Source organism: Ambystoma mexicanum, chromosome 9, assembly GCF_040938575.1.
Source record: "Ambystoma mexicanum isolate Mex_15411 chromosome 9, UKY_AmexF1_1, whole genome shotgun sequence".
Taxonomy (NCBI): Eukaryota; Metazoa; Chordata; class Amphibia; order Caudata; family Ambystomatidae; genus Ambystoma; species Ambystoma mexicanum.
Genome location: NC_090931.1, coordinates 1,130,131,567 through 1,130,147,997, shown reverse-complemented (window position 1 = coordinate 1,130,147,997; position 16,431 = coordinate 1,130,131,567).

Sequence of the window (16,431 nt, the reverse complement as noted above, 5' to 3'; positions counted from 1 at the left end):
GATTCATAACCATGTATTGTTCTCTCTTCCCCATAGTGATGAAGATGGCTCAGGAGCGCGTAATGGTGAAAAAGTCTATTCCGGAAGACCAACTAGTGGTAAGCAGACAGTTCCATAAGTTGCACCAAGTTCGTGAGTTGCGCTGCTTTAACGTTTTAAAGTCTATGTGATAACTCACCTTGTGTTTCTTATTCCCTTTGCAGGTGCGGCTGATCGGTGTTAGCTGGTGATCGGTTTCCGATCTCCTGCAGGCTGCTGGAGATGAAGATCCACGTTGGTGCTAAACTCGAAGATGGCCCTGTGTTGCTGGGAGTTCTGGACGGGTAAGGATGTTGGACGGCACCTGCAGAGGATTCAATTAGACAGGTAATATGAATGTGGCTCCTGCAGAGTCGGAAGCGATAGCAGTGCTTCTTCGGGTGGTGGCGTGGCTGAATCCAGGTAAGGTGCGCGCAGCGACTGCAGAGCAGAAAGCTGATGGCAGAGCTTCCAGCGATGGTGAGGCTTCATGGTAAAATGCGCGCAATGGCTGCAGAATGGAAAGCTGATGGCAGTGCTTCCAGCAATGGTGTGGCTGCATCCAAGTAAGGTACTGGAGGTTTTCGAAGACTGAAGATGCATGTGCTGGACCAGGTAAGATGCTGGAGGAATCCAGAGACTGAAGACGCACGTGCTGAACCAGGTAAGGGTCTTCTGGATGGTGGTAAGTGTTGCGCTGCTCTAGCAGACTAACGCAAAGCGCCAGTATGCAGGTGGGGCCAGCTTATAAGCCTTGCCCCAGCCACTCCCCTTAGGCCCCGCCTTGTGGCCCCACCTTGCTCCGCCTCCTGTCTTCTGCACGTGCCTTGCCTGGTGCTAATAGGGCCCCGCCCGGCCTTGTTGCACGTGCCTCCCGTGTTCTGTGTGCTAAGCACATTTTGTAATGAGCTTGGTGCCATAGGCGCCAAGACTGGGTCCATTGGGACCCTGCAAGAGGTGAAGTACTGGGCCCTTGCCCAGTAGCCATGACACCGACATCCTCTTTGTCGTTCCTTCGCCAGACCTATGGACTCTTCATATGGTCTCTGTGCTCGCTCCTTTCTCTTCCTCTCCCATTAATGGTGGCACCCACTGGGAGGCCCCCCTGGCCTCCTTCCACTCCTCTATAGTCATCATTAATGCTTACCTGAATGGCACCGTCTTGGTCCAAGGCCCTCAGGCCAACTTCCTCCTCTTTGCTAGACGCTTCCAGTGCATTATCAATTTCCTTTCCTCTCCCGCTTTCTCTTCTCTTCCTTCTTCGGCTTCCTTGCCTCCCCCCTATGCCACTTCTCTAGCGCCCTCTTCTTCCTCCTTGGCTACCTTGCCCTCTCCTCCTACCTCCTCTGCCCACACTCAGGCTCCTTCTACACATCGTCAGGGAGTACCTCTGATTTTTACCCCTCCACAAAAGTCTTTCAAGGATGGCAACCTTCTTCACTGCGCCACGCTTAACTCCCGCTCAGCTGTCAAACACTCCTCTGACATCTGCCATCTCCAGGAAGAACTCGACCTTTATGTCCTCGGTCTCACCGAGACATGGTTCACGGTCAGCTCTGTCACCAGCTTTGACACTCTCCTCCCTGATGGATACAAGATCCTCTCTGCGCCCAGATCCAACTGTTTCGGTGGGGGTGTAGCCTTGATCTCCCCGGAGTGGATTCCTGCCTCTATCATTCCTATGGAAGCCTACTTCTCATTTGAATGCCTGGTCTGTAGGCTTTCTCTCTCTCCTGGCCACTCTCTCACAGTGGCTACTATCTACCAGCCACCTGGTCATATCTCCTCCTTCCTCTCCGAGTGGGCGTACCTATCTTCCTCCCTCCTGGCCTCGACCACTCAACTCCTCCTCCTCGGAGAGTTCAACATCCACCTGGATGCTTCATATCCTGCCACAGGACTCTTTTGTGACCCTTGCGACTCTCTCTCTCTCTCTCTCTCTCTCTCTCTCTCTCTCTCTCTCTCTCTATTCTTCCCTCTGGCCCGACTAACTCTGCAGGGCACACTCTTGATGTTCTGATCTCCTCAGACCTCCCCCTCTCTAACGCTCTCACCACTCCTCTCTCCTGGAGTGACCACTTTTTCTTCTCCTCTCATCTCTCTCTCTCTAACCTTCAGGCCAAGCCTACCCCCACACTGCCCCCTACCTTCTCGGACATTTGACCCATGAAGCGTGTGTCAGTTGAGGCTTTCGCCGCCTCTTTCTTTCCCCCTCCGGTACCTCTGACTGACTCACACCCTGACACAGCCCTTTCCATGCTCCACACGCTCGATGTACTTTCCCCTGTCATGAGGATCCGCATGAAGCCTAAAGCCAAGTGCAACTCCTGGTATGACTCAGATCTTGTCACCATTGAACGCAAGTGTTGGGTGGCTGAGAGGAAATGGTTGGCATCTTGTTCATCCTCTGACAAACTGGCCTGCCTCTTGCTCCAAAGGCAATACCAACTCTCTGTCCTCACTAAGAAGAGAGCTCATATCCAAGCCCATGTCTCTGCGGCATCTAACAACTCGGGCAATCTCTTTAAAATCTGCAAGGAACTGGACAATCCTGCTGCAGTCTCTACCTCTCCTGTACCCTCCCATGACCTCTGTACGGCCCTAGCTTCTCATTTCATCTCTAAAACCCAGGACATCCTGTCCACCCTCTTGTCCTCTCCTGCTTCTTCCTCCACGCTCTCCTCTTCCTCTGGCCTACCTGCGGCCACTCGCTTCTTCTCTGCCTTTCCTCTCTTCACTCCTGACAAGGTTTTTAGACAAGTATGTTCAATGAAAGCCTCATCAAAACACGTTCTTCCCTGTTCTTCCAAAACTACCAAGGACCACATAGACACCCTTGCTCCACCCTTGGTTGACTTCTGCAACCACTCTTTCACCAATGAAATCTTCCCTTCCCCCTGAAGCACTCTCTTGTGCACCCTCTTCTCAAGAAACCCTCAGCCGACCCCACCTGTCCAGCTAACTATCGCCCGATCTCCATTACTCCTTTCATTGGCAAACTCCTGGAAAAGCTGGCCATCTCCCAACTGAATCTTCACACTGAATATGTCGGTTGTCTCCATGACCATCAGTCTGGCTTCAGAGCAGCCAGAAACACAGGAACCGCTCTCCTGAACATCTGTGAAGACCTGCTCTCTAACCTTGATGCCAATCTCCCCTCTGTCATCATCTTACTTGCTCTCTCTTTTGCCTTTGACACAGTCAACCAGGTCATCCTGCTCAAGCGGCTCCGTAATCACCTAGGTATCACTGATCAGGCTCGGGCCTGGCTGACTTCTTTCTTCTCGGACTGACCCTCCCAGGTTAAACTTGGGTCCTCCTCGTCTCTATCTCTCTCTCTACCAGGGGTCTAACCTTTCTCCCTGGTAGTTCAACCAATACGTGTCACCTCTTGCCTACCGTATTGCTGTCCTCTGCTCCAACTTTCAGTGCTATGCGGATGACACTCAGCTCGCTTTCAGGCTCCCCTCTGCTGCCTCTTCTCCTTCTCTCATCCCAGATTGCCTGTCTGCAATCCAGGAGTGGTGTGCTGCCAATGATCTCTTCCTGAATGCCAGTAAAATGGAGATCCTCCTCATCACACACCTGCACCTTCTTTGCCTCGCACTCTCCGGCTGGCCTCCCTTGGCGCTCTTTCTGCTCCCACCTGTGAGGCTAAGAACCTCGGGGTCATCTTCGACTCCACACTCTCCTTTTCTCCTCACATCTCTGACATCTCTAAGAAGTCAAACTACTAACTACACAGCCTCAGAGGTATTCTTCCTTTCCACTCTTTCCTCCAGAAGCTCTCTGTCTCCAGAGCTCTAGTTCTCTCTAGGCTTGACTACTGCAACAGCCTTTTTTTTATTCTGCCTGCCTCTACTCTCCATCCTCTACAACTCATCCAGAAAAGGACTGCAAGACTTCTCCTTGACCTCAAGCCCAGTGATCATATCTCCCCAGCCCTGAAATCTCTTCATTGGCTCCCAACGGCTGCAAGGATCAGGTTTAAGACCCTTTGCATTGTCCACAAGGGCTTCTGGGGCCTGGGACCACAATACCTCCAACTCTCTCTTCGGAAATATCTTCGTACTCAAGCTCTTTGCTCCTCCACCTTCAACTCCTTGAGGGTCAGAAGCTTCTCCAAGCAACGAGTTGGGGGCAGATCTCTCTCTTTGGCTGGCACCTCCCTCTGGAACAGCCTCCCAGCCTCTCTGAAACTTGAGCAGAACCAGTATCTCAAGACTTTCCTCTTTGCTTCTGCCTTCTCTCTTCCTCTTCCCTGCTGATCTCCTGTCTGATACTGCACTGGTTACCTGGCTACCCTCTGAACTTCGGGGCAGGTCCCTGCCCACCCAGTTGCACACCTGCACTGCCTCCTGGCAACCCTTGCACTTGGGTCTGTATCTTCAACCGTACAGTCCCTTTACCTGCACTTATCAGAAACTCATTGTCTGCACTTACCCCTTGAACTGCCTCCTGCTGGCCGCACTGCTTGTTTTTTTATCCTGTGTCCAGCACTTGCTCTTCTTCCCCTTCTCCTGGCACTTTTCTCCTTACCTCTCCCCTGCACTTGCGTGATCTCAATGTCACTAGGCCTAGTAAGATCAGTGTCTTGTCCTCCCTTTGTTTCCCCTCCCTTGCCTCATCACGCCTTGAAACACTTGTGTATAGGCGCGTTATAAATGTCACATCATATCATAGACTCCCAGGGTTTTTACCTCTTTTGCGACAGTAATGGTGTTACCGTCGATAATTAATGTTTTGTAGGATTTGTTGAGTGTCCTTAGGCGTGATTGTGTGACAATGATGAGTAACTCATTTCCTTCATTGTTGAGGCATAGGCCGTGTTTGATGGGTAAGATGAGCCTATGTATGGGAAATGAGCTTGCTGTGAGAGTCCAGTGTGGGTGACAGCCCCCAAATGCAAGGGTGTTGAGAAATATATATGCCAACAGTTAAAAGCAAAATAATTGCAGTAGCTGATGTGGCACGTGAAGTTAGGTAGCTTCCCCTCCCCCAGTAAGCATAGGTTGATAAGGGGTGTTTGCCCTCAAAACTCCATGGACGACTTGTTTTATTGACAATCGCCATTAGCATCAGAGATACATCACGTTCAGAGGTGGACCCTGTAAGAAGAAATAGCATTTTCGCTAACTTTCCTCTCGCCTCGGGATCTAACCATGCACCGTCAGGCTTGGTACTGTACCTTTCATTCATAATGCCCATTTACCTCTAGATGCAAGACAAAAGGGACAGGCTCTAGACACAATAAAGACCACTACACTTATTGAATATATAAGGTGCCTAACTGTCAAAGGACCACTACACACTTTCATGGTTGGGCACCTTATATATTTAATCTCATCAACAAAAAACCGACAATTCTGTCATGTCATTTGTTAAACATGAATACAAGTACAATAAAACATTTGTCATTAGGCACGTGTGCAAGAATTAATTTTCTTTTACCAATGCATTTCAAGCATATGTATTTTTCTTTTTAACCTCTGAGACCCTCCCTGGTAATCATTTGTTATGAAAGCAATATAAAACCATAAGGATTTCAGTTCTCTGTTATTTGCCTTCTCTTACTTGTCATGGAATGGGCTGTTATATTAGGATCCCTCCAGCACAAAAGGAACAAACTCCCATTCAAAGAATTTGCCTACTCCATTAATGCTTTGGTACCTTAATGATGAAGGAAGTAATGCCCTTCGTGTCCACTCTGACACCCTGCCAATAAGACTGTAGGAGGGGGTCCTAATTAATTGTTGACCTATTTTTACTCACCCAGCAAATTACTTATTTTCCTGAAATTAGACCTGCCTCAATGCCCTTGATTCAGACCCAAGCCTCACTGCTCAGCTGTCAGCCAATTCTACAAACTCCTTGCCGAACAACAAGCCATCATCAGCACTCACGCAGCTATCCATCTCGAGCACCTTCTTCCCAGTCCATTGCCTCGAGGTCGAACACTGCCTTCCACATACTCTCTGTGCATCTATCAGGCAGCTCCTCTGTGCAGCTATCCAGCAGCTCAGAGATCCAGCCTTTCAAAGTTCCCCAAGTTTCATCTAGCCAAACAGACCCAGCCCACTTTGTTCTGCCTCTATTTTAAACCCTTCCTTCATCCCCGCCTCCTCCATATATTTCTGCATGTTTTCTGTAGCGTTCCCCAGACTTTTTTCGTGATGTCACCTCTGGCACTGTCACGTGCCAGAAAGAAACTTTCCAGCACTCATCTTGAACCCTTTGCGACCCTTGGATAGTGTTCCGCTAAGCACAATATCCTATTAATGTTGCACTTTCTCCTCTTTCGCTTTTCTGCTTTCCTGCTTTGCACAAACCATGCTTGTTTGTTTTCAAGAACCATCTCGCTTCTGTTACATTGCTCTGCATACCATGTATCTTTCCTTCATGTTCAGCTTTTAATTCTGCTTTATTTTCTGAACCTGACCATCCATGTTCGTGCGCCTGCAGCTACCAGCATTTTCGAGGCCTAAGCAAATCTAACCCACTCTATTTATCCCCCAATTCTGTGTATTAGTAACTACACACTGCAATTACTGCCCCCATTCTTCAGCTCATGAATTCTCTAATAACCCTATATCCCCACTAGTGCAGTCCGGAACCTAGACCAGCAAAGACAAGGCTCCCAAACCAAATGACCTGAGACACTGCTTCTACACAATGCAAATTGCCGTCCTAAAAAGACCCACTGTTTTGCTATAACGTGCTCATCTTATAAAAGAAGAACACTGACTTTGAACATTTTCACACAACATATACTGATCTGTAAAAGATACTACCTGAAAAGCAATTTTATTTCTGTTGCATAAATAAAAAGAAATAAAAAAAGAAGAGCTCGAAGAGGAAAACACATAGTAATGGAGTCCATTAGGCATACTCATATTCTCTGCAAGCAATCCTACCGCATCCCTGAAACATTATATGCATGCCACAGCAATGATATGGCCATAAGTGAAATTAAACACATTGAGTTATTGATTGGATTTTTGTAAATAATATTTATACTTCAAGGCTTCTTAGAGGAAGAGGTGAGGGGGAGTGGATGAACTGTGAGAACTAAAACGCTGTCAACTCGCGCCATTTACCCACAAACTCCATGTGGAACATCAAAGGTTTCACGTTTTCCATTGAATACTCTTGATAATTTTCCTTTGTTGTGTAGAGCGAGGGCAGGCCAGCAGGGAACATAGTTCCACTACTTCTTTTCATACACTTCGACCACTAGATTTTTCACAAAAAGACAATCAGAAAGTAGAAGAATCAGGGACGTCATTTAGGGGTCGCCAGAGGTCGCAACTGCGACCTCTGAGGTCTCCCTTGCGACCTCTAAAACCATCAAAAAATGTTTTGTAATGCAAGCTCCTGGGCTGTGGCCAGCACCATGTGGCTCTTAACTTCTGGAGTGACTGGCTTTCTTGTTCAGGTCCCTTAAAAAAAGAAGAAAAATAAGAACAGGAGTGCCACAAGTCTAACACGTTCAGCACTGACCCTAAATAAGAAAGAATAGGAATACCAAATAATGTGTCTTTCTGGAATTCTATACAATTATTGCTAAACTCATTAAAGGTTTATTTCAGTCACACTTCAGGGGGTGAGTCACTAATTTAGTCTATTCTTAAACGCCTCAACTCAGCCTTTCATCCTTCTGAGGTCGATAAATGAGTACAAACACAGGTTGGGTGATATTGGGTGTATATTTTTTCTATATAAAGCGCTTAAACGTGAGTGCTATATAATAACACATCATTATCATTTGGTCATGGACGTCTGCTTGCATTCACAGTAATTTGGTAATATGGGCCTATACACACTGTTCTTAACGATACAGATGGTGATCCATTCTTGTATGAAATGTACATCACATTATAGTGATATCGTAACCATATTTTTCGTAGTGTACAATGCTATGTGTTGCCACTTCCTCTTTTGTCAACGGGTGAAAGGTCATGTTCCATAGCTTCCCACGATATCACTTCAGGGTGGGGTCAAATGACATCACATGCTGTGATGTCATCAGGGGTCAAGGGTCATGTGATGTCACGGGTCATGTGATGTCACTTCCGCTACCCCTGGCATTTTGGTGAAATGACGTCCCTGAGAACAATGTGGTCTTTCAAAAGAGTTCAAGAAAAGAACTTGTTACAAAATTATCTACGCTTGATTACATTAAATGAAATGACATGTTCCGCAGGAAATAAAGGTTGTGCACTTAAGGCAAGGAGATACTACAAAGGAAATCATGCCTCCCAGAATTGCTTGTATTTTTTAATTAACTTCTTAATTTTTGTTCGTCCACATTATGGTTTTCTTTTATCTGCATCTTTCACATTCTTGTTTCTCATGGAATCAATATGATGCACCACCCTCTCCCAGCTATTTCTTCTTATTATTATTATGATTATGATTATTATTATTATTATTACTATCACCTAGCTACCAAACAATTTTACTGGCTTCTGCATCACTTTTCCCTCTCGGAGAAAGGATAGATCACGATTTACAAGATTGTATGTGAACAAAGTAAATATCTTTAAGATGGACCATGAGGCTTGTAATCGCCCTTTATAAGAATGATAATACCTTAGCATATTTTCCTGTCTCATAGCACTGTAAACAATAATAATAGCTTCATGCCACACTCCTCCAGCTTCTAAGTGCTGTAATACCAAGTGTTGTTGTTATTGTTACTTTATTTTGAATAGTGCTTGATTTAATGACCTTAGAAAGATGAAAGGCTTAGGTGGGCCAGGTGTGGGATTCGTACTTGGGGAAGTTCAGGCTGCACTCATGTCAGAGTCCAAGGCTATTATCAAATGTAAACACACACTATTTAATGATCTCAGAGTAGTTTTGGTATCAACAAATCGTCAGAATTATTTATAGGTCCTGCAGTTTCCTCTTACACTGAGACCTTCTACAGATCTTTAAAAATGGCTGATCATTGTAAGATATGCCTTAGGGATCTGGAACCCTATGATTGATATCTTATTTTATGCCTTGTTAACTTATACCGCGCACCGCTACCACCCAGGGGCAGTCTCCAGGTGCTCACGTGGCTTTGAAAGAAAGAGGACGTGGTGGGTTAGTGAGGGTAGAGCGATAGGATAGATCCAGAACCAGGAGAACCAGGAGTTCTGCGTGTCTTGGGTTGCAGATGGGTTGATTGCATGCACTTGCATGGTGTCTCCATAAGGGTGAGGTCCAATGCCTGGGTTGTTTGTTGTGTGTGAATGTCTCTTATGTTGGGTGTGCGTTTGTGTGTTTTATACGTAAACTGGCTGGCATTTAAGGTTATGGTTGTGCACACTGGCTTGTTGTGTTCCGTAGGGGTAAGGTCCAGTGCCAGGGATTGTTGTTGTATGCAAGTGTTAGTTATGTTGGGGGTGTGTTTGTGTGTAGATTGGCTAGCCCATGTTAGACATTAAAATATCATATTTGGACATTAATATTACAGCGGTCATGGTTCACTTTTTATTCTTTTTATATCACTGTAATTAATGGATGATCATTGATATTTTTCTAGTTATGTTCATAGGGCCTCATTACAAGTCCGGCAGTAACCCTGCAGGTGGTACCGGTGGGTTGCCGCCAGACTTGCAATATTTTCTGGCGCCTGGCTTGCAGGAAACACTGGGGGATTATGACCCTGGCGTTACGGGAAGTCAGGTGCCAGTAAATTGTTAATCCACATTCCCATTTGAGTCCCATAGGACTCAATGGGAATGGGGACCACAGAAGCACCGGCACTGTTAATAATGGTGCAGGTGCTTCCATATCGGCTTGCTTACCGTGGCAACTGTGTCCGGCAGGGTCTGCCCTGTTGGGCACAGTCGCTCCAGCAAGCAAACCCGTAGTGTGCCGGTCCGGTAACAACAGTGCCGGTAGGCTTACCGGCACCGTTGTTACCGGACCGTCACACTCGTAATGAGGCCGCTAGTGTTGTGTATTATGAATTAGAAGGTTAGGTGAATATGGATCTCTTGTATGGTTTGCCATTTAATGAACAAACTGTACTCCAACAACAGGAGAGCGTGTGACGCCCTTAAATGTATTCACTGTACCCTACTATACACTGTGCACGTTTTATGGGTTTTTAATCATGTTATGAGTATTTATTTTTATTTATGCATTATGTATTGTGCTAAATGGATGTATCCGATGCCCAAATAAGGCAATCTGAACAGAACTGACCTCGGATGATGAAAAGCTGAGCAATTATTTCACTAATTTATTCTGGGCCATCATCTTGGTCATGGTGTCTTTTGAAGTCGGTTCTCGATGTCCAGCCACATGGAACTTTCATCATTTGATAGACTGTACAAGGCAACTTCACTGTGTTTGTGAGTTCCCCACTGATTTAAGCAATTCTTGCCTCTTATAGTTTTAACGCCATCTCAAAATGTAGAGCACCTGATGCTGTGATATTTTCTTTTTGTGTTGATATTTAGGTAGCATCTATTTCTAATTGCATTTATTTACAAAATGTTAATTCGTATCAGGTGAAATATTCTGCTTTCTTCATTTTACAAGCAGGAAAAGTGATAGTGAGCAAACCTATAGTTCTTTATTTCTTAATGTGTTCATTTATGATGAATGTGTCTAATAAAAATATTGTCTTACAAATATAGAATATAAAACACAACAAAGAATGATACAATTATTCAAACAGCTCTTTTGAATAAATAAAATACATTCAAACATACCATAAAAACAAAGTTCATTAGTATTGTCCATCCATCACACCCTTAATAAATAAGTTCACAGCCTGGCAATCATTATTTGCTTCCCTGGCCATTATTGTCTGGGGAACATCCCATGGGATAGTAGGTCCATCTATCATTATGTTTTGATACATTATCATTCCTTATGTCCTGAGCATTCACTACATATTCCAGATGACAGCGTCTACTCTTAACTCATGCCATTGTACACATGATCAGATCTCATCCATCCTAGTTGTTTATCCAGATAAAAGCGATTGATTGATTAAAAACAGTACAGATTAAAACATAACGCCAATCCAAAAATATTAGCACTAAAACAGTACAGGTTAAAACATGTCAACAATCTAGCAGGCTATTGGAGAAGAAACATGATAAATGCCATCAACCCAAAAGAGCCATGACTAAAAACAATTTGCATCATAAAATAAGACACGATGGGCCACTGACCTGTCCATCCACAGAAAAAGCTATTTAGCGTGAGTAGCGCAAGGTGAAAGAAAATAATAATTATATCTATCACCCCAGCTCTCAGCCCCGAGAAGTCATAATACTCAGACACCCTAAGCTTCGAGACTGTTGGCCTTGTTCTGCTCTGTAGCACCAGTCCCCATATTGTGAATGATTTAGTGATGACCACATACAAAAAAACCAAGAGGGATGGTAGAGCAGCATATGGGTCATCTTAACGACCTGCTCTCCTGAGAAAGGGGAGGGTACATTGCGACCTTAGGAAACTGTATGCTGGACATGTAAGCAGAAAATGTGGCAAGTCCTCCACATCTGCCTTTACATTTTGTACTCAATAAACTATTCCAATTACTGATGGTAGAGGATAAGAGTAGGATGTCAGGCTTGGTGAAGGGCAAAGGGGCGTCTGATCAGGGAATTGGCGAGTTTTGACAGATATGGTTGATAACCTCCATTCACCACATATACGTCAGCCCTGCCTATATGGGCCAAGCCTGTCACCTCCTCATCTCCTGCCGCCCTCCTTGATCTTGCCTCTTCTGCTTCTTTAAGTTTTGACAACAGAGGCCTATGAGGATTTATCAAGATTAAAGTGAAGCTAGTGATTATTAGGAAGACGCATAAAGAAATATTCAAGATTTAAATCTGGATAGCATCACATAAATAACTAACAAGTTCACCCATTCCAGTAACTACAGTATAGTCTTTACAAGTAGACAGCCTCACCATACAATGTAACCCTGCACACCAAAGATATTGCAAAGACAGTCTTGATGAGGTTCCAGCTTTTTGGATGCTTGTACATACTCCCTTATAATCCGTAGCCACCTAGGTTATCGTATTAAAACTAAAACTAGTCCCAGCTTCTACAAGTTCATTTATCATGCCATCTTTAGCTCTAAATGCAATCATGGCAAATTAAGCCACACCCAGGCTCCAGAATCTGGAATGGAATAGCCAACATATTTCTTGCGCCTTGCTCAATAAACTCCCGTGACCTAGCTTGTATCTTCAGAGATTGGTGGATTGGTGTGTGTGTGGGGGATTGGAGGGTTCGGTTGAAGTGCTTTGCACCCATGTATACCCATTATTTTGTATAAACACGAGCTTTCAGCACTTGGCTAATTCAGTGCTCTAACTAAAGCTCCCAAGGCTATCCTGGCCTCAGACATTTTTATCAGGGGTCTAACCGATTCACCCCCAGAAAACATATGATGTATATTGCTTGTAATCCAGCACAGCTATTGTGTTTTCTTTATTTTCCCCTTAATGGGACTTTTCCAAATTCCCAATCTTGTGACTGTCTGCCTCAAATTCACACATTTCTGTACATGTTCATTGTGTGCTCCCGTATAGAACCACTCTGGGATAGGGTGTGCTGAAAACGGGCCGTAGTGGCACTGGCACCCTCTGATTGGGGTGTTGTCACCATCTAGGTGGTATTATGCTGGTTTTAGGGGGCAGCAGTGAGGGGGGCTCTGGACAGTATGTCTGAGAGCTGAGAACACTTACATTCCTGAACTTTTTTAATGTATGTAATATGGATGATGCAGGAGGCAAGGCTCTGGCCAGGCACACTCCAAACTACTACTACTCCCTCCCCTTAGTTGCTCCCCCACTCCAGCACTATCTGAGATGTCGTCAGGCCTAGTACGATAGTTGCTTGTTGTATTCCTCCCCTCCCTTTCTGCACCCATCTTCCTCACCTATTGTTTTTCTCCGGATCTACCAGAAATGTCGTCAGGCCTAGTATGGTAGTCGCCTGTCTGCTTCCATTTCCTTCCCAATCTCCCTCTCCCTTCCTTATCTATGTCTTAGCTCTTGCACTATCTGAAATGTCGTCAGGCCGAGTACAATAGTTAATTTCACATCCTTACTGTTCATGGCCTGTAAGAATTTTATTGTATTTCCCCTTGTTCCCTCCCTTGCCTTGAAGCGCTTTGAAACACATTGTGTATAGGCGCTATATAAATAAACTATCATATCAAATCATATCATATCTTTGGATATTAAATGATTTTATTTCTCATATATACTATCAAGTGATAGGCCCCTTTCTGATTCTCTACTGGGCTAATTCTGGTAATGATGGTTAGAGAGACCACACAGCATATCACTTTGACATTGTAATACTTGAATTGTTCTGATATGGATTTCACAAGAAAAGGATTAACAGTACAGGTGTACTGCTGTACAGCAGTTTAAAGTAGTAGGCAGGTTCAGTCAAGGAGCTGTTGGTTGTGTTGTTGCATTAATGGTGGGGGTTCTTGAAGGTTGAATGTTTGTGTGTTAAATGGAGGCAGCTGAATCCAAGCTCTGCAGGCCTAATTGAGATGAGAGTGTTGATGCCAGAGTGCAGGAATTGGGGGCATGGATTGTGCCTTTCCATCATCAATAACACATGTATCTTATTCTAGCAGTGCTGGGTGTCATCACCTATGATTGTTGAGTGAACAGAGTACAGAATTGTAACCCTCAGATCAAGAGGCAGGGATGCCTGGTTTGAGCCATAAAAGTGTAGAGGAGGTCCCAGACATGGCCTGCACCCCTGCCCTCCTGCCCCCCTGTTCGAGGTACCAGGAACGTACTTGCCAAGGTACGTGACGTATGAGGAACAAATGAACCAACAGAGAGCAGCACTTAGACTCTGCCCAGTGTACATCAGAAGAGCCAGACCTGTTGAAGCACCCATAACCAGATAACCATGGGCTGCACGATACCCTCTTAAACAGCCATACCAACAGCTGACACGAAATGAAGAGTACCTACAGACGGTCCATGAAGAGACCCAGAGAGCATTAGTGGACGGCAAGTGGTAATGACACAAAGGCCCAGACAGACTCATGGATGAATGAAAATGACAATCAAAGATAACACGCCAGTGCGAGTAACTATGAAAATAGATGTTATAGACACAGAAGAGGAGACGATGGTGAAACGTAAGGAAACATTGCCGTCAAACAAGATGGAAGTAGCCAACCAGTTAACGCATGTAAATAGGCTTGGAACGCAAGAAGCTAAGAAAACGATACTGCTTGCAATGTTTAGTAGAAGAATAGAGCGGAAAGCGCCAACAACATATCCACCTCAATAATGCACAATGCACACGTGCGACTCCATTTTGTATAAGCAGAAGTATGCCCAGGCGGCCAGAGGCCTACCAGGCCAGGATTCATATCCCAGCTAAAACCAGAAGGAAGAGCGGAATCGAAACTTAGCAAGAAGCGGCTCACGCCTGGGAATTCAAGGTCAACCTAAGGAAGGGAGGAGAGCGTCAGCTCTGAAGAAATGAAACTCCAGAGCATATCAGCCTGCCCCATGAAGGTCAAGATAAGGGGGGCCTAGGCAGGTGGCGAGGCTAAGGAAGAATCAAATACACGAAAAGCTGGAAACTGAAGCAGTCTCACGGTGAACAGACACGTGACCAGCCAGGCGCGAAGAGTTACCAACGTCTGATGTCACCCAGAACTGAGGATGCCATAACTTCTCCAGATAAGAGACTACAGTTTCGAGGCCAATCTCAGACAACTAATTGACACATAGGCCTAAAAGTACTGATTGATGGAAAGGAGGCAGGGTGAATCCTGGGGCATTGGGCACCTGGGTGTCCATTCTGCATACTGCTAATTAAAGTGGAGATTTATGTCTAGGGTTGTAACCGACCCAATCACAATGGGCCATGTAATCTAGGTTCCTATAGATAGTAGAACCAATAGGACGTCGTACTTGCAGTGACGTCTATCACAATTGATGTAGAGGGATGGGCGTAGACGCCCACCCGATAAGAGTTATCCAATCTGCATGCTCTGTTACCATATACAGATATAGCACCTATACTTAAGTTACCTTTTCCAACCAATTGTATTTTATGACAAACTTTTAGAGTTAGACGTCAATGATGACAAGTTTTGAGCATAAAAGTTGCTGTTTGAATGTAGAATTTGGGAGTTGAAGCGAGACCGGTGATCGCAACACTGTTGATTACCATGTGTTTCCCCGTTTTTTGTACTTGTCATTAAACGGACTTCCCTTTGCCAAACTATTGAGTCCTCCTTATTGAGTTGTGTTGGAGTAAGTGAATCCTGCACCCCCATTCCTCACATGGTGCAGCTATCTTGTTTTAAAGGTACTTGAGGGTGAGCTCTGACCTATGGGCCGTCAGAGGACAATCCGCCCCTCCTGTACACTTGGTAGCGTGAGGATGCTTTCGGCCATCAACTATTCATTATATAATTTCAAGACACCTATAGACCGACGGCACAAAGTAACTCTAGGCCTTCGGCAATATCACAAGTCCTTTCGCCATTCCAGCTGAGTAGTCTGAGAAGCTTCTCATGGACAATGATAGAATAACTTCAAAAATCTGCAGTCAGTGGGTCTGAAGGAACCTGCCTTTCAAAGCATAACCCTTCTCATTCCCACGGGCAGCCAATCGGACGAAAAGACCGCAAGAGGCTGAAGAGGAAGGGGCGGTGATCCCGAGGTGCCAGAGAGGAAAAGATGCGAGCGGTCAGTGAAACAATAAACTCATTACTCTGGCAAATGTCTTGTAGGCATTAGAACAGGTAAGGGAAAGGTAACAGAGGGTGGCAGAGAAAAAATAAAATAGGCAGAAGTAGAGAACACTGTATATATATAAGGGGTTAATGACTCGAGTATAAAAGAAAAAGTGGTTACCGGGATAGATAGCCGAGAGAAAAAGTGGTTACCAGGATAGACACCGAGAGAAAAAGTGGTTACTGGGATAGACACCCAAGAGAAAAAGTGGTTACCGGGATAGTCACCCGAGAGAAAACGTGGTTACAGGGATAGACACCCAAGAGAAAAAGTGGTTACCGGGAGGGCACCCAAGAGAAAAACAAGGGATTACCGGGGGGAAATCCGAGAGAAAACGAAGGATACCAGGAGGGACACCTGAGATAAAAAAGTAAGGATTTGCCTTGTTCCTGCGCTTTAATACAGCGGTCAGAAGAAATGTGAACTCATAGCCCACATAATGGGGGACAATTAGGCTACGGTGACGATTAAAGACAGCACTAAGGGAATTTGTTTAGACTCTATGATGGGGTATTGATTAGAAGGCAGATATATGTATGTCCAGCTGGTGTCCGTCTAGTCTGTCGAATGTCTGTTTTATGTGTCCTGTTACATGTCAAATGCAAAGAACTGTATTTTTGATTGTTTGAAATTAAATTTGGGCTTTACGCAA